We start from the raw sequence: 20829 nt of genomic DNA on the forward strand, positions 1-20829 counted from the left end.
AGTTAAATCCTCTAGATGCTGTAATATATGACTGCAGTGAAGAACAATGCATATCTCTCTTGTCCCATGCCATGCCTTCACCTTCTTCCAGCTCTTTACCCCACTCATATAGTTTCTCAGGCTAAGGTACCATTCTCCAAGTTGTGGGAATGAATAACAGCACTATCACCCTTGGAAGGGGGAGATCTGCATGTAGTCAGTCTCTTCCAGGCATGGACATTTAATCTATTGTGATCAACCTAAACCAGCAGCCTGCCATACTCTAGTGGAAGGCAGGTATATAGGGCACTGGATAAGTGGTTTTCTCTTTCCAGAGTAAACTACTAGAGCCTGCTGCAATAAAATGAACGCAGGAAAACACCTGGGGCTATTAACTAGATTGTTCCCTCAGGCAAGTCACCCAACACCTGCAGCCAATTACAGCAAGAGAAGTTGCTTTAAAAGGCCTCCCCTAGGTAAGGAGAGATGGAAGACAAAGAGTGATGGACCAAAAGGAGAAACAAGAATAAGTAGTGTGTGAGCTGAGAATTGGTTAAGAGGTACCAGAGGGAGACATTTTGGAGGGGTTGTTTGGGGCAGTGGCCCAGGGAAAAAGCTGCAAAGTTGGAAGGAAAAACAACCTTGACTGTTGCTGCTATTTTAGGGTCCCTGGGCTAGAACTCAGACTAGTGGGTGGGCCCAGGTTCCCTCCAAACCTTCCCTCTTGCCAATACAGAGCCTGTCCCAAGAAGGATTATCAGGGGACTTTCACCCCAAAATCATGGATTAGCCTGTGATGAGTATGGCTTACTAAGCTGTGGACCCTGCCTCCTGTAAAGAGAACGGGGTTGTGTATAGGACCACAGTGAGTTTCTGAGGCTAATATTATCTGCCAGTAGTGCAAGACCCATGGGGCACAGCCAGAACTTGGCCACACTATCTAGTTATGTTACTACTTTCCACACTTGTCTTGCTACATAACTGTAAATCCCTTCTCAGGAATCACATAAACACACTCCTTCTAATCAGCTCCTTGGCTTCCCTTGTTCTGGACTAACTTGCTAAATGGTGTGCTAGGTTTTGGCCTGATCATGCTCTCTCTCTAATAGCTAAATTCCTATTACTTTTAGTGGGAGCAGGCCTTTTGTAATGATGAAAAATGTGATGAGACCATTTCTAACCCATTTTTATTTGTGGCCTGAACTAGAAATGGGCAAGCTAATGCACTGACTCATTACATCAATTAACTCTCAAAAGATAGAAAACATTAAATAAACTACTGTATTCTATACATTTTTGCATGTTAATCCATGATATTTTCAAGTACAATATATAAAATGGTTGAAGCATATGTAATACTTGCATCTGGCTATTGAACTATTAATTAAAATTTTCTTTCTTATGTAAGAAATATTTCAGAAAACAAACACAACTGAAGACATTGGTCTAGTTTCTAAGATGGAATAAATCAACCTCTCATTAATACACTGTGTACCAAAGCTGATTTATACAGACTGAGAATCTGGCCCAAAATATGTTTAACTCTGAAGTTAAGAATAAGTCATTATTTTATTTGGGTTTAGATGAATAAATCCTGTTTTAAGATTGTCCAATTTTCTGCATTTCATGGTATATAAAATTAGGATAAAGGTTTATTTCCCTTTCTATGTGTTTACTTTAGGAAATATCTATGGCTTTAAAAATAATGTGTAAAATATATATAATTATATAAACAATGAATTTCAGGACCTAGTCAGTTCACAAACATCAAAAAGAAAGTATTGAATTCTCAAATGGCGTACCAAAAGTGGGGAAGTCTAAAAATTGTTCAGCAATAGAGAATTTAATGGTACTTTTTAGAAGGGATTTAAAAAAACATATAGGCTACGTCTACACTGGCCCCTCTTCCGGAAGGGGCATGTAAATTTCACGAGTCGTCGTAGGGAAATCCGCGGGGGATTTAAATATCCCCCGCGGCATTTAAATAAAAATGTCCGCCGCTTTTTTCCGGCTTTTAAAAAAGCCGGAAAAGAGCGTCTAGACTGGCCCCGATCCTCCGGAAAAAGTGCCCTTTTCCGGAGGGTCTTATTCCTACTTCAAAGGGCACTTTTTCTGGAGGATCGGGGCCAGTCTAGACGCTCTATTCCGGCTTTTTTAAAAGCCGGAAAAAAGCGGCGGACATTTTTATTTAAATGCCGCGGGGATATTTAAATCCCCGGCGGATTTCCCTACGACGACTCGTGAAATTTACATGCCCCTTCCGGAAGAGGGGCCAGTGTAGACGTAGCCATAATGTTTCTTAAAAGGCCTGTTTTGGGGATGTAGGAAAATTAATGTCTGCAGATGCATCTGAAATACTAACTCTGAACTCACAGAAGATATAATTTTCTTGATCAAAAGTTATTTGGTAGCTATTGGGTGTTCCACTCTTTTGGCAATTGACCTGTTCATTGAGGTGTGAGATTCAGAGTTTCAAAGAAGACTCATCAAGTTAGACATACAATTGTTATGGAATTTCATTTTCTGTTGAAAATTCCAGCTTCAGTCAGGATTTAGGAACTTTTTCTTTTTGAAAATCTTGGATTCCTTGCTTAAAATTGGTTAACCCACATGCAATATACATCCCTCCCTTCTTTCCATATTACATTGCCTTTCAAATACAAGGTTTTATTTTATTTGAATTAGTACAGGCAGATTGCTTCATGACAAATGTCTATGCCAAGACATCTATATATGTATATTTAACTTTTCAATTTCTGGGGCACTTTTCCCTAATCTAATTTTAAATTGTATTTTAATGTATAAAGCTTGCTTTTGGCTCATCCCCTCCCCCCCCTTTAAAATTCTGCTTTGAAATTTAATTGATGTATGCTTTGGAATTTCATTCACTAGTGCCTTCTCAGTAAATAAGCAGAGAGCACCTTTTCCTTTAAGTGGTTTAAGGGTTCATTAGTGTTTGTGTAACCTCTCTTTGAACTTCCTTGACTTCTCTAATTTAGATAACTGAATAAATCCAGTCACTTTCTGGTGAACACTGTAAACAAAGTTGTTTTAAGTAGCCATGTCTATATTCTAAAGTATTTCAGATATTTTTTTAAAGTTTTAATTATCAATGCACTGTGACTGTGTTTGCTCCTGACAAGTCATGACTGCAGTGGCAGGACTTGTGTGAGTAAGATAGTCGCAGTTTGGTTTCTCATTAGTTGATGAAGTAAATAAGAGGACAATAGGGACAGTTTAATCGGTATGCGAAAGCAGTTCTCTCAGGGCCTGATTCTGCAATTTTTGTGCTCTCAAAACACTCAGGCTACGTCTACACTGGCATGATTTTCCAGAAATGCTTTTAACGGAAAAGTTTTCCGTTAAAAGCATTTTCGGAAAAGAGCATCTAGATTGGCACGGATGCTTTTCCGCAAAAGCACTTTTTGCAGAAAAGCATCCGTGCTAATCTAGATGCAGTTTTGTGCAAAAAAGCCCCGATTGCCACTTTAGCCATCGGGGCTTTTTTGCGCAAAACAGTACTGTGCTGTCTACACTGGCCCTCTTGCACAAATGATTTGTGCAAGAGGGCTTTTGCCCGAACAGGAGCAGCACAGTATTTCTGCAAGAACACGGATGATCTTACATGAGATCATCCGTGTTCTTGCGGAAATTCAAGCAGCTAGTGTAGACAGCTGGCAAGTTTTTCCGCAAAAGCAGATGATTTTGCGGAAAAACTTGCCAGTCTAGACACAGCCTCAGGGTACATCTATACAGCAACATTATTTAGAAATAACTTAGTCCACATCTAAACAGCTGGCAGTTATTCTGAAATAATGTCAAAATACTGTCAAACTGGAGAACTTCTTGCTCCTACTCCTGTAACCCTCATTGTACGAGGAGTAAGGGAAGTCGTAGGAAGAGTGCTCTATTTCAAAATAAATGCTGTATAGACATTCTCAATTTTTAAATAAGCTCAGTTTGTGTAGCTTATTTCGAGGTAAGCCCTGCTGTGTAGATGTACCCTCAAGGACCTCTCCATTGCCAGGAAGCCCCTTAAGATGGTACAAAGGAGCAGATGTAATCCCCCAGAAATAATCCTACTGTGGTGGATTCCCTACACGCAGGTACAGAATCGCCTCAACTTTGACGGCACCCTCAAATATGAAGGGTGTATTCTGAGAGAGGGAAGCTGGGAGGACCCCTGGAAAGGACAGATACTACTATACCCTTGAAGTATTCATAGGGATGATTGAAATAGGCCCTCAAACTAGGGAAGCCTAACATTACCCTAACTTGAACTGGAGACTGAACCAAACCCATCAGCCCTTGAAAAGGAGAGGTGAACACCAGTCTGCTTTGCTATGGAACTGGCTCAGATACACTGCAGGATTACGAGTGAAATTCTGGAGCGAAAAATTGAAGTTTTAGTATAATTCAGATAATCCAACATTTACTTATTCCAAGCCTCTGTTAGATGTTCCAATGGACTGGAGACTGTTGGAAAAAATAGAGTCCTAAAAGTGACTGGGATAATTTTATCATGGAAAAAATCATAGAATATTCTTTTAAAAGTATTCTAATGATTTCAGCATATTGGGATTCCTTACAAAATAACCCTTCAAAATCAAACCAGAGACAAGATCATTTTAATTAAGTTGCTTCTCTTGACAGAAGTAGGATCCCATTTGTCTCTGACACAACTGTTTTAGCCATCTCCACTGTTACTCTGTATTACCTCTTGCTTATTTTCTTTGTTCTATTTTTTTACCTTATTTACTAAAAATGGCTACATACAAAGTTAAAAAATTTAAAAAGAGTCTATGAAGAAGTAAGGTTTATATAATTTTGTCTGCACTTGATATTTCCTAATGCTCAGTAGATGGCTGCTTCCTGCAGAAGGTGCAGCAAAATCTTCTCCCATGTAAGGCTGTCCATAATTGTGAAGAGACACTGATTTCCCCAAGCATTGGCTCAGCAGTACTCCTTCGTACCCAAGCCATCAGAAGAGAGAGTACAATGTACTGAGTACATTATCTAGCTAGCTAGCTATGAATAGCTAGCTAGCTATGAATAGCTAGCTAGCTATGAATAGCTAGCTAGCTATGAATAGCTAGCTAGCTATGAATAGCTAGCTAGCTATGAATAGCTAGATACATTCCTATCTACACAAACATTCCTGAAAATCTGAATTCTCTGGTAGACTTACTAGAGAACCAGCACCTTTTACATTAAATATTCACTTTGACTCTTTTATTTGACAAAAATTCCCAGACCACTGCTTCCTTTCACAGTTCAAATGTCAAGCATCCCTTGCACAGTGACCAGGGTGGCGTGTAGGAACAGAGGAAACCCCTAAGCAGAAGTCTTTAACAATGACAAGCCTGGTTAACTCAATGACCACAGTATCCTTTGTCTCCCTTTCTTCAGGTGCTAGCTCCTGCTGACTCAAATTGGGGGAAAAAGTCAACTAGCAGGGCAGCTGGTCATGCATAGTCTGGGGAAAATGCTTTCTTCACCCTTGTGCACAAAGCGCAAAAGGTCCTTCAATTTCCTTTGCAATGTTTTTGTTTTTTGTCTTTTTTTTTCTGATTGACTAGCTTTATATTGATTGAAAAGTCATTTCCTTTGCCCCGTCTTCTGAAAAACAAAATAAATGTTTTCTGTGACCCTAACATCTTAATTCTTCTTTCACAGAGCTGAAGAAAAAGTTCCTGTCAATTATATTGAGGAAAAATTATATTGTTGTTTTGTAGCACTTTTTTTCTCCTTGTGTGTCAAAAGGGAGCAAATGATGCATTAAAAGCCTAAAAGCTGAAATAAAGATTAGGTGTAAAGTGCTATTGATCCTTTTACATAAAGAAGCTAAGACTGATTCCACTTGGCTGTCAAGCTAAATTTTCAGCAAGTTACCCAGACACAGTATTTGAAATTTCTATAGAGGAATCTTTAAAGTGTTGCTGAAAATATCAGATAAGAATGGACAAGACAGCAGGAACAACCATTAAAAATGACAGTAGAATGGCTGAGGTATAGTAGGGTTGCTTCAGGGAGCCAATGTCTGGATGTTCATGTTAGCACTATGAAGAAATAGAATTTAACTTCTCACTTCTTAATATCCTTGCATGTATCTTCCAGGGCGTATTTTGAGAAAGATCCACGCCAAACCATCTGAAAGTTCATGTGCAAACTGGGGAGCATTTTCCACTCAGTGCGGCAGAGGGAAAATGATCAAGGATCTAAATGGAGCTGGACAGGAAATGGTTTGCCTGTCCTACCTCCTTCCTCCCCCACCCCCACCAAAAAAAAAAGTCCTCTTCATGCAGGAATTGAAGATTCTTCTGCTCCTGAGATTTTACCTCACTATAAAGGGGTGGAGGGCTCAGGTATGGATTACTACTATTAAAATCCTTACTCTAATCTCCTACCTGGGTGTTCAGTTTAAGACTATTACTTGCAAGTACCCAGAGGCACCAAACCATTCAAAAGAAACATAAATTCTTCCTTCATACAGTGCTCCCAGGGAAGGCCTTTCACTATGTCAAGTAAGCTCTTTTTCCAGGGATTTTACTTCTCAGACATTGACTCTAACACCCCTTCTTGGCAATATTACTCCTCTCTAAGCGTGCTTGAGATAGGTATCAAGGTCTCTTGCTACCCTCCCCCAACTTGACAAGGCCTCTCTGGCTCAAAATAGTGTCTCTACTTACTCCCTCTTGGTAGCCTGCCAGATTCAGTGTCCGCTCTTGGCCCCATGGGCGGATATACGGCAGGGCGAATGGGGTGGCTGCCCCGGGCCCCGTGCTTCAGAAAGCCCCGCGCATGCACCGTGGTGCCGCTGCGCATGCGCATGGCGTCACTGAGCATGCGCCATGGCAAAGGGGGGCCCCATGGAATTATGCTGCCTGGGGCCCCACAAAACAGTCATCTGCCCCTGCTTGGCCCTCCTTCTTTCTTCCTGGGGACAGTGACTTTCCATCAGTTATAAGCACACAGACCCAGGAAACATGGTAAGCTCCTTGGGAGCTCCTTTTAAATAAATGAACAAACAGACTTTGAAATTAAAAGTTTTAAAATATTTAAATGTTGACCATTTTTATTTTTTATTTTACTTATATTTAGCTAAAATTTTAAAGGAAAATTGTTCTGAATCAGAAAGCCATCATTTTTCATTTTTAAAATGTCAAAGCAAAACATTGACACTTTCTAAACTATTTCTAAAATATATTGCTTTAAAAAAATCCATCAAAATTGATCCTTACTTATGAAAAGTTCAACAAATCAGCATTTTCTGATAATTTTTTTCATTAAAAAATTCCTGAACATCTCTATGTACATTTCTCTCGCCTCATGCTCTACTCAGTCATAGTAGTTATTAGACCACTTTGCAAGCTAGTAAATGTGCACCAGCTGGCAACAATTCCAATGGGACAAAAACTGGTTACTAGTTTAAGATATTCACAGGATAGCCTGCACTGACTATACCTGCTCCTGTCTCCAGACATGCACCCCCTTGCCTTTGGGGTATTTCTTGCACCCCTTGGGGACTGAAGTTGCTTAGAAACTGACTGAATCCCTAACACAGGAAAGAGGACTAGATGCATCACCATTGCACTGCTCTGGTGGTCCAGAAGGCAGGATCTGGTATAAAATCTTCATTCACCCAAGATAATCACATAATCTTTCATTCTTCATATAAAAGAAACAAATAAGCCCTGATATCTTTCTTCTGCTCCTGGCATATGATAACAGGAATTTCTGAGGAGTAATTGTAACTGCCACATGGTTGATTTTGAACCTGGGGCCACTGGAGCTTAGTGTAGGAGCTAGGGATGTAAAGTGTAGTTGATTAACTGATAAGCAAAAACATATAGGTTAATGCTATAGACTACACGCATTCCTCCCCAACACACACTTGCCAGTAAATTTTTTAGCAGGCTGGCCAGCAGCCTACCTCAGTCCTGGCTTGCAACAGGTCCTGCACCTACCCCCTCTGTGGTTCTGCATTAGGAACTGGACAGGTAGGCAGTCTAGCTCAGTTCCAGCTCGTGCTGGGTCTTGGAGATCAGACCACCCTCTAGACAGGGGCTGCTGCCACCTTGCTCTGCTGCTTCTTTATTAGAGGCAGCAGTACAGGGCGACAGGCAGCCAGTCTACCAGGGAAGCTGCTTTTAAACTGGCTTCCCTCATGGAACAGCTCCCACCTGGCAGGGGTCTTCCTGGGAGTGAGATCAGAGCACACTGGCTTCTGGCCCTGACCCCAGGGACTATAGAATAGTCGACTACCCCAAAAAAATTCATGAGATTACTAGACTATTCAATTAACTGACATTTAACATCCCTAGTAGGATCCTCTACAGCTTGAGCTATAAAGGCAGCCTGCACTCAGCTTGCTCTACAGAGCTCCTTTGTTATCGCTTGCTGTAAGTGGTCTAAGTGCCACTACATAGCATGATTATAGCATATCACTTCACAGATTATTGAAAACCTCTGGATCTCAGAAGGCAGCTGAAGGAGATCTTCTTGTCACATCAGCAGCAGAAAACAGGTTGCGGAAGATACCAGAGGTGAACCATTGGAAAGGTAGGTGGTACAATGCGGTGGGGGTTGTGTGTGTGTTGATTTTATGAAACATTAAACAACCTCCTTTAGGAAGAGGGTTATAATACTTGTAGGCTATGTCTAGACTGCAAGCCTCTTTCAAAAGAGGCTTTTTTGAAAGATACTTTCGAAAAAGTCTCTTTCGAAAGAGAGCGTCTAGACTGCACGCGGAACTTTCGAAAAAGCAAGCCGCTTTTTCGAAAGAGCAGCAAGTGAGTCTGGATGCTCTCTTTCTAAAAAGCCCTGTTTGCTTTCAAGAATGCCTTTTTTCGAAAAAGCACTTTCGAAAAAAGGTGTTCTTCCTCGTGCAATGAAGTTTGCCATCGAAAGAAAAGCCGCGTTCTTTTGATTTAATTTCAAAAGAACATGGCTGCAGTCTAGACGCAGGTGAAGTTTTTCGAAAAAGGCTACTTTTTTCGAAAAAAACCCCTGAGTCTGGACACAGCCGTACAGTCCTATTTCAACAATAGAGGAACCAAACTTCTAATTTATAAATTAGACTAGTCAGGTGGTGTCAAGCTAGTAGTAAAATAACAGCGTGTCAATAGGAGACTACAGTACAATCATTTAAACATATCACTCAGATTCAAGGTGTTATGGAGAGAGAGGATCAAGACATTAAGGCTACATCTAGACTGCAAGCCTCTTACAAAAGAGGCTTTTTCGACTTTACTAGACTACAACCAGTACTTTCAAAAAATCAAGTTGATTTTTTTTGAAAGAGAGCACCCAGGCAGTCTGGATGCTCTCTTTCGAAAAAGCACAGTTTGCATTACATAGCTCCTTTTTTCAAAAAAAAGCGTTATTCCTTGTAAAACAAGGTTTTCCACAGTTGAAAAAACTGCCACATTCTTTAGATTTACTTTCGAAAGAACACAGCAGCAGTCTAGACGCAGGGGAAGATTTTTTGAAAAAAAGGCCACTTTTTTTTTTTTTTTGAAAAAACCCTGTAGTCTAGACACACAAAGAGACATTAAAAAGCAGACCACATTCTGATAAGTAAAGGTAAACTAATCCTTGAACTAAAGGGAAATTGAGATCAATGGATATATAATAGAAGTTATGAAATGTAAACAACTGAAATGGGAAGCTAAATGTATGAATTAAAATACTATGACTAGTACAGTTATAGCTAGTAAGGAACAAAAGGAATCCTGGAGGCAACATAGGTCCCTGATCAGATCAAAATAATAATGTTGATGATAATGATGAGAGGCAGAAATATTTTAAAAAGTTCTATATTTGCCAAGAAGCTAGATAAGGTATTTATATTACAGAATAATGAAATATTTGTTTTCAAACAATAAAGGAAGAGGTAAACAGCTAATATGCAACATTACCTATAAAGATTTAAAGGATGGATATATAATTAATGCCAATCAATGGTTTTGTTTTGTTTTGTGTAATGGACCTTGCCATTTTTTATTAAGACCACAAAGCATTCTAACATACATCCATTTTGAATATTTCAATGTTTTAATTCAAAATTACAGAATGGATTAAAATAGATTACCAAATAGATCTTTATATATAATTGTTAATGAGAAATCATCATAAAAGAATATTTCTAATGATATTCCACAGAAATTGAGTTCTTAATCTACTGCAGATCAAAATCTTTATTAAAGATGTAGAAGAACAAATAGAACTGAAAGTAAAGTTTGAAAATGACAATGCTTATTGGAGTGATAAATCATGAGATGGACAAATCACTGTAATCTGGATCACTTGGTAAACTGGACACTTTCAACAATATGTATTTTTGAAAAGCAAAATTCAAGGTCATGCATCTTGGAGTGCAGAATGTAGGCCAAGAGTGGACAATAAAATGGTGGCAGTTCACCAGGGTTATTTACCAGCTGCTCCACTAAAATGGGTGATCGTGGCTCCCATTGGCCAGGAATGGTGAATTGTTGCCAATGGAAGTTGTGATCCCTTGTACGTGCAGAGGTGCCGGTAAATATGGTAGTGTAGGAGTCCACCAGGGAGTAACCCTGGCAGACTGGATCCAGCCCACAGGCTGGTATTTGCCCACCACTGCTTTAAGCTATTCTTACTAGACAGGTCTGGAATTTAGTAACTCTGAAAAAAGATTTGACCATCACCATGGTAACTGGATGAACAATTTATTCATCAGTATGTGTTACAATATCTTTTCCAATGAAAATGATGGTAAGTATAGTCCCCTACTAAAGGTGCCTCTGACTTTTCTGGGAGGATCCTGTATGCTGCAATCTAGCACTAGAGACTACAACTCCCACGAGCCCTTGCAGAAACTAGGAAGGGAAGGCTTATCCAGGCACGTGGACAGAGAATCTCATGGTCTGGGATTCTCCATTTTGGGACCAAAGGCTGGCTATGGAGGAGCCTTATCCAGTCCAGGAGCTGTTATGTTGCAGCTACAGCCTGGGACTGAGAGCCTCTGGGACTTGGATCTAGCAGGCTGATTCTGGGGCAGCTGGGGAGAGGAGAGACTCTGGCTGTGCCTGTGGCTCATAAGGACTACACTAAAACCAGAACACAAGAGGAGGCTATAAGTAGACAGACTCTTTGGCAAAGTGTTGCCTAGGACAGACCTCAGAGATTTAGACTAACTCTTGGTCCCAAAGCTTCAGGGGGTAGCCAAGTTAGTTTGTTACAGAAAAAAAATAACAAATGGTCTGGTAGCACTTTATAGATTATCAAAACATGTAGATGGAATCATGAGCTTTCATGCCCACAAAGAAGTGGGCTGTGCCCACGAAAAGTCATGATACCATCTACATGTTTTGTTAGTACTTTATAGACTATCAGACCATTTGTTGTTTTTCTCGGTTCCAAAGAGAGGCAGAGTATCCAACCCAAGTAACCAGAACTGCTGGCATTTGGTGGAGCCTACTCCAGTGGCAGAGGGAGTTTGCAGCTGGCTGCATAGCTTGGACTTACACACCCAACCCACAGAGAACCTCCACTCCAGCTGTAGATCTTCAAGCATGGCCATACAAGCAAGTGTCTGGGACTTCTGAGTCCAGAGAAGTGCTCACTCTGGGGTGGGATAGATGGTAGCAGTGCAAATGCCAGCTAGATAAGTTCCTATTACTTCTGTGTATTTTGTTAATTGATTTTATTCACTGTTAATCTGTTAAACCCTGTTTCTTTAAGTTAAGTAAAGGTGTGTTCATTCTAATGTAATCAATTAGACGTATATTTATAATTTGTAATTATTGTTCTGGAATTAGATCCAGATTATTGCTGGAATAATTTTATTCCTGGAGGCTCCCAAGGCACACCATTAAATGTGTCTAGAGCCAGTCAGGTGGAGGTACCGTCATTGTATATTCTGCATGAGCAAGGGACTGCATCAAGGGGTGGATAGGGAATCCCCAACTAAACAACATCACCACTGGGGTACTCAGGATCTCCTTTTATGTTAAAAACATCAGGTTCCCAGGCACTCCTGTGAGTGTGACCTGCTCCCGAGTAACCCTGGGAGGAAAAAGGGCATTACATAAGGATTGTTAGCAATCTTCACTGAATCTAGTTATGGAAGATATAGGAAGCACTGTATATACTGCAAGCTGAATTGAGTGTGTATTGTTTAGCCAGCAGAGAGAAGAATCTGAGAGAACATAGGGTTTGAAGAGAGAGTCAACATAGTCAGATATTTCTGCTATAAGAGTGCCAATGCCTGAGATGATGGGACATCTGGGATTTCCAGGTTTATGGATATTCAGTGGCAGATACAATGCTCTTGGTCAAGGCTCTGGGGTATGCTAGTGTAGATTTGGTCCCAGGGTATAGCAAGGAGATTCTTGAGCAGATGGTGCAATTTCTTTTGGTATGCTGGCACTATTCTCCTATCCAGATTATTCTCTCATCTGTTGAATTACATTTATAATTCTTATACTTTCCTTTTAAACCTTGCAAAATAGTATCTCGGCCTATATCTATGATCTTGTTTCTTGTTACTTTACACTTCATCATCTTCATTCTTCCAATGATACCAAGTTTTGTACTACATTTTTTGTACTTCATTTTTTAAATCTTCTGTTCTTTTCAACGAGAGTACTTCCAAGATGGACTAAAATAGGGCATTGGTCACTCTAAATTCCATTAATCATTATTAAATTATTGAATGTGTGTTGATATAAACATTTGTGGATGTGTTTATATTTTTACACATATCAGTGATCACATATGGAAATTGAATTTATTCATAAAAGGTGTATTTGTTGTTCATTATTTTCTGTTCATCACTCAGTACTTCCCTTCAGCCTGTCAGTGAAGAAATAGAAATTTCAGTAATAATAGCATGTGATTCAGATCACCCACAACAAATAATGAATAGTGTTCAACCCCACATATTTTAATGTGTTGAAATTCTTTTCACAATTAAGAATATTGAAAAAAAAACAAGAAAATCCTCCTTGAGTCACAGATAGGCTATGCAAACACACACGCTGTTATGAGTAGAAAGCAAATGATTTATTATGAAAATTTTACCCAACTCTACTACCTCTTACGCTTGGAAACCTCACTTTTGGAAAACTCTTGCATTTTCTTTTAACCCTTCCCAAAACTACTTCTGCCCATCCCACAAATTCTACCTTGGTAAGTCATCTCACATGGAACCATTTTATTCATGATGCTCTTCCAAACATCTGTGCAAGGCTCTCCTCTCCATCCCTGTGTGGGTTTTTTCCCAGAGATCTATGAAGAGATGTCTCACTTATGATAGATGTCCACAACTACCTTCCTATTGGTATGGGCACCCATCATGCCTCTATCTGCTATATGTACCTGGGTGGCCCATTAACAGCAATTTTCTAGGGCCTTGAACATCACTTGTCATAGAGATAGACAGCTTCAGTCACCTTCCATATTTAGGAGACCCAGAACTTCAAGAAGAAACTTTTGAGGAACAAGGAGTTCTGGCTGCAGTGATTTCTGCACCAACTCATCTCTAGACAAAGCTGCTCTGTCACCTCCTTCAAACCTGGCTGGTGATTTCAAGCAGCCCCAGGACCATATCAAATGAACTGTGGATTTTTGGCAGATTCTTCATGAGAAGGTTAAAGAACCACATCATAAGCTGCTTGACGTCCTTCATATAACTTCATCTGTTCACATTGTTCTGACTGTTAACAAAAGCCATCCTGGACCCTGCACAGGCTATCAGGCACAACCTGGCCACAATTCCATCCACATGCAGAAAATGGCAAAAAAATATTGTATTTATCATTCATTTTTTTAGATTCATTGATTTCCCTACATTTGTATGCTGATTTCATTATTTTTAATGACAAATTCCACTAAAACTGGTTTGTGTAAAATGGTGTCCTGTAGAGGTCTTGTGAAACATTGAAACTGTATTACACCAGAGAGCCTTGGAATAGGTTCTCTGTAACTTTAGCCTTCCTGTGAACCTAATGAATGAGGTTTGAATGTCATGATCTGTACTGCCCTCAGGATAGTAATCCTAGCTCTCTCCTCATGTGGAGAGGATCCCTGTACAAGGATCAGTGACAACCAAATGACCTAGGTCACTGATTTCTACTGAATTAAATTATTGCTAAGGACAAAAAGAAAATATATCCTTCTTTTTTTGTTTAGTTATTCCATTAGGAGTAAAAATTGTGCAATGATTAAAAGCAACAGTTATATCATCTGTACTCTGCATGGGCACTTCTTCATGCATTAGTAATCCAGGTTTTCAATAAAATCCTCATCTGCTTTCAGCTGACAATTGTTTAACTTTTCTTTACACCGAGGCTCATGTTCTTTTTGCAGAATGACAAAGCTTAATGGAGGTGTTGTGAAATGCTTTCATTGAAGGTCTGTTTTAATTATAGATGTCCTGTGTGACAAGTTCTTCTTTAGCATATGTTCCTTCACTCCAAGAACACCAGTTTAAATCAATGATCAAAGAGAAGTTGAGAGAAATGTTGTGTTTTAATAAATTCAACCTTCCTCACACTAGCACATGTGATTCCTTTTGTGTATACGTAGATAATATTGACACCATATGCAAACTATTTGATTATTACAAACATCAAAGCTAGGGCCAAGTTATCCACATTCACAGGTCATTCCCATCTCTTTCTTTTTATGGCATGGGCCTGAATACTATTTCAGCACCTCTCCTTTTGCTCTTTCTGTCTGTACAGAGTTTAAAGGATTGTCCCAATTAGAAAATTTGAACCTACATAGCTAAACTTTGTTACAAAAATCAATTTTTGAAATTTTAGTATCATCTTTTTGCTACTTTTCCATTATTTTAGCAGGTTCTCAATTATTTTCCAAAAAATTCTTGGGTTTTACAAAAAGTATTACGCTGTTTTCTATGATTTTCACCCTACTTTTGTATCATCCAAATACATAAAAACAACTTGTTTTATTAGGTAAATACAATACATTGCAGTAGAGGTGTGTAATACATTAGTCTGTGTGTATATGTAAAACTACCTATTGAAGTAAGGCTATGTATTGATCTAGAAGATACACACACACACACACACACACACACACACACACACACACACACACACAAACTCTGAAGGTGGTGATCATCTGAAAGTACTTGATGAATCTCATTCCTCCCATGTATACATTTTAAAGCATGTCACTTGTATACATGTGTGGACAGAGTTGGCAATGGGATTTATTGCAGGGGTGGCTTAGGGTTAATATGATTGAGCTGTGCTGCATGGTTACTGGAAATAATTTGTTTCAGGTTAGGGAATCGTCTATAGGTGAAGACTGGTCTGTCCTCCAAGGCCTGTGAGAGTGAGGGATTGTTTTCCAGGATTGGTTGTACATTGTTAATGATATGCTGGAAGGGTTTAAGTTGGGGGCAGTAGGTGATAATTAGTGGATGTTCTGTTATTTTGTTTGTTGGGTCTGTCTTGAAAAAGCTGATGCCTGGGTACTCCTCTGGGTCTGTCAATCTGTTTCACTTCCCTGGGTGGGTATTTAAGTTTTAAGAATGCCTGATAAAGATCCTGTGGGTGTTTGTCTTTGTGGGATTGGAGTAAATTTGGTTGTATTTTAGGGCCTTCTCATAAACAATTCCCTGTGAAATGTGTCCTGAATGGAAGCTAGAGGCATGTAGGTAAGTATAATGGCTGATAGTTTTCCAGTATAAAGTGGTGGAAATGAAGCCATAATTTAATTGAACTCTATTGTCAAGGAAGTGGATTTCTTGTATGAACTGGTCCAGGCTACAATTGATGGTGGGGTGGAAGTTGTTGAAATCTCTGTGGAATTCTTCAAGGGTCTCCTTCCCATGGGTCCATACGATGAAAATGTCAATGTAGTGTAAGCAGAGCAAGAGCAGTGGGGACAAGAGCTGAAGAAACATTGTTCAAGGTCATCCATAAAGATGTTGGCATATTGTGGGGCCATGCGGGTGCCCATAGCTGTACCGGTGACTCGAAGATATAAATTGTCCCCAAATTGGAAATAGTTGTGTGTGAGGACAAAGTGACAGAGTTCAGTCACCAGGTGTAAAGTGGCATCGGGGTAGTGTTCCCATCATCGTGTGCAGGAGGAATAACAGGTAGTTTGAACTAGGGCTTTAGTTTGAACTACCGGGTCCCTGCCGCGTGTAGACGTGGGCAGTAAGTCTGGACTTGTAAATTTCAAAAAATGGTGACCGTCCGGGAAGATGCACATCAAGCATGGGATATTTAAATCCCGGGCTTGATTTGCAACTTCAAATGCCTACATTAGCCTCCCTAGTTTGAACTAGGGGGCTAGTGTAGACATACCCCTAATCATTTTGGTTGTTCTCCGCTGGACCCTCTCCAATGCGTCCATAGCCTTTTTGTAGTGGGGGGGTCCAGAACTGAACACAATATTGCAGATGTGGCCTCACGAGCTGAATAAAGGGGAATAATCACATCTCGGGATCTGCTGGCAATGCTCCTTCTAATGCAACCTAATATGCCATTAGCCGCCTTGGATACAAAGGCACACTGTTGACTCATCTAGCTTCTCATCCACTGTAATCCCCAGGTCCTTTTCTGCAGAACTACTACTTAGCTGGTTGGTCCCCAGCCTGTAACAATGCTTAGGATTCTTCCATCCCAAGTGTAGGACTCTGCACTCGTCCTTGTTGAACCTCATCAGATTTCTTGTGGCCCAATCCTCCAATTTGTCTAAGTCACTCTGGACCCTATCTCTGCCCTCAAGTGTATCTACCTCTCCCCCTAGCTTAGTGTCATCTGCAAACTTGCTGAGGGTGCAATCCATTCCCTCATCCAGGTCATTAATATAGATATTGAACAAAACTGGTCCCAGAACCAAACCTTGGGGCACTCCGCTAGAAACCGACTGCCATCCTGACATCAAGCCGTTGATCACTACCTGCTGCGCCTGACCTTCTAGCCAGCTTTCTATGGTAATCCATTTATCCAATTCACATTCCCTTAACTTGCATTTGTATGTGTTGACTGAAAAATTATGATTTTCCTTGCAGCTAAAATGCTCAAGACACTCTTTATTTTTTTTCCTGCAACTTTCATTTTGTTTTGTTTTGATGAACAATTATTGCCTATAATGCTCTTGCAAAACGTTGTCATTAAATACAAGATGAAAATGTTGTATCTGCTTTGATGTAGCATCTAATACTTTTAACTGAAGAATCACTGTCTCAATTTGTTAAACTGTATGCATTTAATGTAAGAAACATTTATATATGGATCAGAAAGAAAGATTAGCTGTCTAAAATGGAATAAAAGTAGGCTTAATTATTTTACATATTGAAACATTAGCACACATGCAGAACTGATTAACAGACTAGTACTGTGCAATGTGAATGTGACATATCTTAACAAAAAAATCATTGGTGGTTAAATATTTTGGACATGATTTATAGAAGAGCACACAGACATACATTGAGGGTTTCATTGCACATTTTTTTTTCATGCACAAGAGCCTATTTTTAAAGTCCCATATTGTGCACAATATTTTTTTCATTGAAAGCTCTGCACATGCATGGCTCATACTCCAGACTGTGTATTCACAATGAATTGTGTATGCACATGAAAATCTAGAGATTTCAGTGAAGTGGGTTGATATGAACAAACAAAACACTGTGGATTTTACACAGACTGACACACCATTCTAGAGAAATATGGCTGCACAAAGACACGAACTTCATACGTTTTAAGAGTCGTCATTGTTCTTCTTGTTCTTATCCTTACTTGTTTTGTAAAGTGACTACAGAATCTTCTTTCCTATGCAAGACACAATTAAAGATAAAGCTTACTTCAACCTAAAACTATGGTTTTCAAAATTTTTCTTAGAGCTCATTACCTTTCCCTCCTACATTCTCTTGATCTTCTTCATTAACAATTGTGTAATATCCATCTTTGATGCAATAAATATTTTGTACTTAAATAAAATTAATGGTTGCTTTTACTTTTCTTTTAGACCTATCATCATGTAATCAGCCAGATCATTGCAGATTATTTGCAAGTGTTCTTTGGACCTGAAGTGGCCCTCATAACACAGTTTGAGAACTGCAAAATAATCAGACAAGGCCACACTGCATGACACGATGGAGGGCCAAGGAGATTGAGGTAATATCTTTTATTGGATTAACTTCTTTTATTGAGAAATTTTTGAGCTTAAACAGAGCTCTTCTTTTTTGCCAATGGATAATTTGCAATGATAACTTAGAACTTTCTAACAATATGGATGGTAGATACTTCTGGAGGTCTGCAGTACCAAGAGTAGACTATAGCCAAGCAATGGTGAGTTAGGGATACTGCAAGATTTCAGGGAAAACAAATCTGGAGAATCAAGAGTGTTGTTGGTACCATGTCCACTGTCTGAGCCTAAGTGAGCTTGCTGAGGGAGCTGATGGTATTGTGGTGATCAAATGCTCTGGAAAGAGTCCAGGTGGCAAGAAGCAAGCTTCCTTTGCATCCAGTGAAAAGAAGAGCTCTTTTTGCTGCCTCATTCTATAGATGGTACCAGTGACTTTTCAATGCCACTTTGATACCTTTAGGTTTAACAATGCTCTTGTTATCTAAGGGTATATCTACACTGCGAAGTTAATTTGAAATAACAGTCGTTATTTCAAATTAACTTTAATAGTGTCTATACATGCAAACCGCTATTTTGAAATTAATTCGAAATAGCGGAGCGCTTAATTCAAATTTGGTAAACCTCATTCTACGAGGAGTAATGCCAAATTCTAAATAGCTATATTGAATTAAGTACTGTATAGACACTTAATTTGAAATAGGGAACCTCCAGCCCTTCCCAGAGAGCTCTGGTGGCTACTCCGTGCACAACCAGGAAAACTTATTCTAATCTCCCCCAGCCCCAGAGCCATTAAAGGGGTACACCCTGGCCACAGTGCCTGTGCCAGCTCCAAGCCTGCCAGCCCAGAGCCAGCGGTGGCCACCGGGGCCCCTGACCCAGGGACCCCAAAACATGAGCCAGCAAGCCACTGGCAGCCAGCCCTCCACTGCTCCCCAGGAGCAGTCTGCCAACTCCCAGGAGTCTGACGGGGCTGGAGAAAGCAGATGCCTTTGTGGTCCAGGGTAGAGATCATGGACCTTCTTCAAGTTTTGGGGGGATGCCCCCAACGTCCATGATCTCTGTACTAGATGGAGGAATGTGGCCATCTGACAGGATAGATGCCAGACTGGCCACCAAAGGCCACATGCAAACTCAGGAGCAGGTATGCATGAAAATCAAGTTGAATCGGCGAGACCCCCCAACCCTGGGCCCTGAGCTTCCCCTCCCCCTTCTCCTTGCTTCCCCCTTCTAGCTCCCTCCTCCCAGGTTTTCCCCCTGCCCTCTCCCACGCTCTCTCTTCCCCTCTCCCACCTTCTTTTCCCAGTCTCCCCAGAGATACATCCCCCCCCTAGTTCTGTTCAATAAACCCAGTTTCTATTTTTGAACATACCTGTCTTTTGTTTGACATCAGGAAGGGGGGTTAGGGAGGAGTAAGTGGAAGGACTTGATAGAGGAATGGGGCACGAGCCCCTGGTGGGGAGGACTGGTGAGGGCTCCTCGCAGTGGACGCTCTCCTGCAGGGACTCCTGGATCCTGACAGCCCCCTGATGGACCTCCCAGATGGCAGCCTGCAGCAAGTGTAGTGGGGCTGATGGCAAAAACCCCACGAGATGCACCATTGTGCTCAGGGGCAGCTCTGGCTCCATGTGGCTTAGTGCTGTGGTGTCCCAAGTGCGAGCACTCAGGGCACTTCAAGACACGACTGCTTTGCTGTCCCTCATTGAGGTAGACAAGCAAGTGGGGAACCCTGAGAACTGTCTGTCCAGGATGGGGGTAGGTCCCTTTTAGCACAGAACTCAGTTAGCCTCAGGCAGCAGCCCAACACAAGTCCTAACCTGATGCCCTGCCGGCACTGGTTCCGGCCAGCCTTAACTTCAGCTCAGGGTCTACTCACTGTGGACGCGCTATTTCGAAATACTTTTTGTATATAAATGCATTATTTTGAATTAGCTTAATTCAAATTAACTATTTCGAAGTAAGTTAACTTGAATTAACGCTGTAGTGTAGACATACCCTAAGGTATTAACATCCTGGGTGGTACCAAGTCATAGAGCAATGGATGTCAACGAAGCTGGAGTCATCAACTATCATGGCTTTTCTGTAGAAAACTTGAAACAAGGAAGTTTTGGGCTTTCGGAAGTCTTATGAGAGGAATCTTGCATAATCTTCTCAGATGTCCTTGAGGAGTATGGCTCAGACAGTGGAGGAAGTGGACTTGGCCAGAGATGAGTGTAGAAGGAGGGTACCATGACCATGGTTAGAAGCCAGCCACAGCAAGCTCTCCATGAGGAGATTAAGTCTGATTTCATTGTTTTTTCTGTCTTTAGATTCTAATCCCAGACAGAAGATTCACTTTGGGGAAATATGAGATTTGCGGAGGTAATGGATGCCCGGGAAGTGTCTATTACTTTCTGTGGTTGACTTTTAGTACAAAAGGCAACATTTGAAACATGGAGAACTCATCAGGCCTTCCCAGTAATGCAAATCTCCTCAGAGAGGAGAAACTAAGTAAAGAGTAACAATTCTTAAAATCATTAAGAACCCCCCCCCCCTTTTTTTTTTTTTTTTTTTTACAAACGGAGGTTTTCTTAACTAGAAATGCTAATTACTACTAAGAACAACTATAATGAACTAACTGCTACATACTAAAGAGACACAGTTGAAGTAAAACCCAGTACAGAAAACTGCTAAGACTCTGTCTCGGGCTGAAGGGTTTGAGAAAGAATGCTATGAAATAACAGCTTGGAGAATAGGACT

General features: G+C 40.5%; 1 long non-coding RNA gene across 1 annotated transcript; it reads left to right on the plus strand.

The window, feature by feature from the left end:
* The first annotated feature begins 467 nt into the window (after window positions 1–467).
* LOC142826784 (uncharacterized) lies at window positions 468–20594 on the plus strand. The gene is made up of 4 exons (XR_012901022.1): window positions 468–539; window positions 8435–8541; window positions 17974–18122; window positions 20400–20594. It is a non-coding gene; the product is annotated as an uncharacterized LOC142826784 (long non-coding RNA).
* The last annotated feature ends 235 nt before the right edge of the window (window positions 20595–20829 follow it).

The sequence above is a fragment of the Pelodiscus sinensis genome, chromosome 2, assembly GCF_049634645.1.
Source record: "Pelodiscus sinensis isolate JC-2024 chromosome 2, ASM4963464v1, whole genome shotgun sequence".
NCBI lineage: Eukaryota > Metazoa > Chordata > Testudines > Trionychidae > Pelodiscus > Pelodiscus sinensis.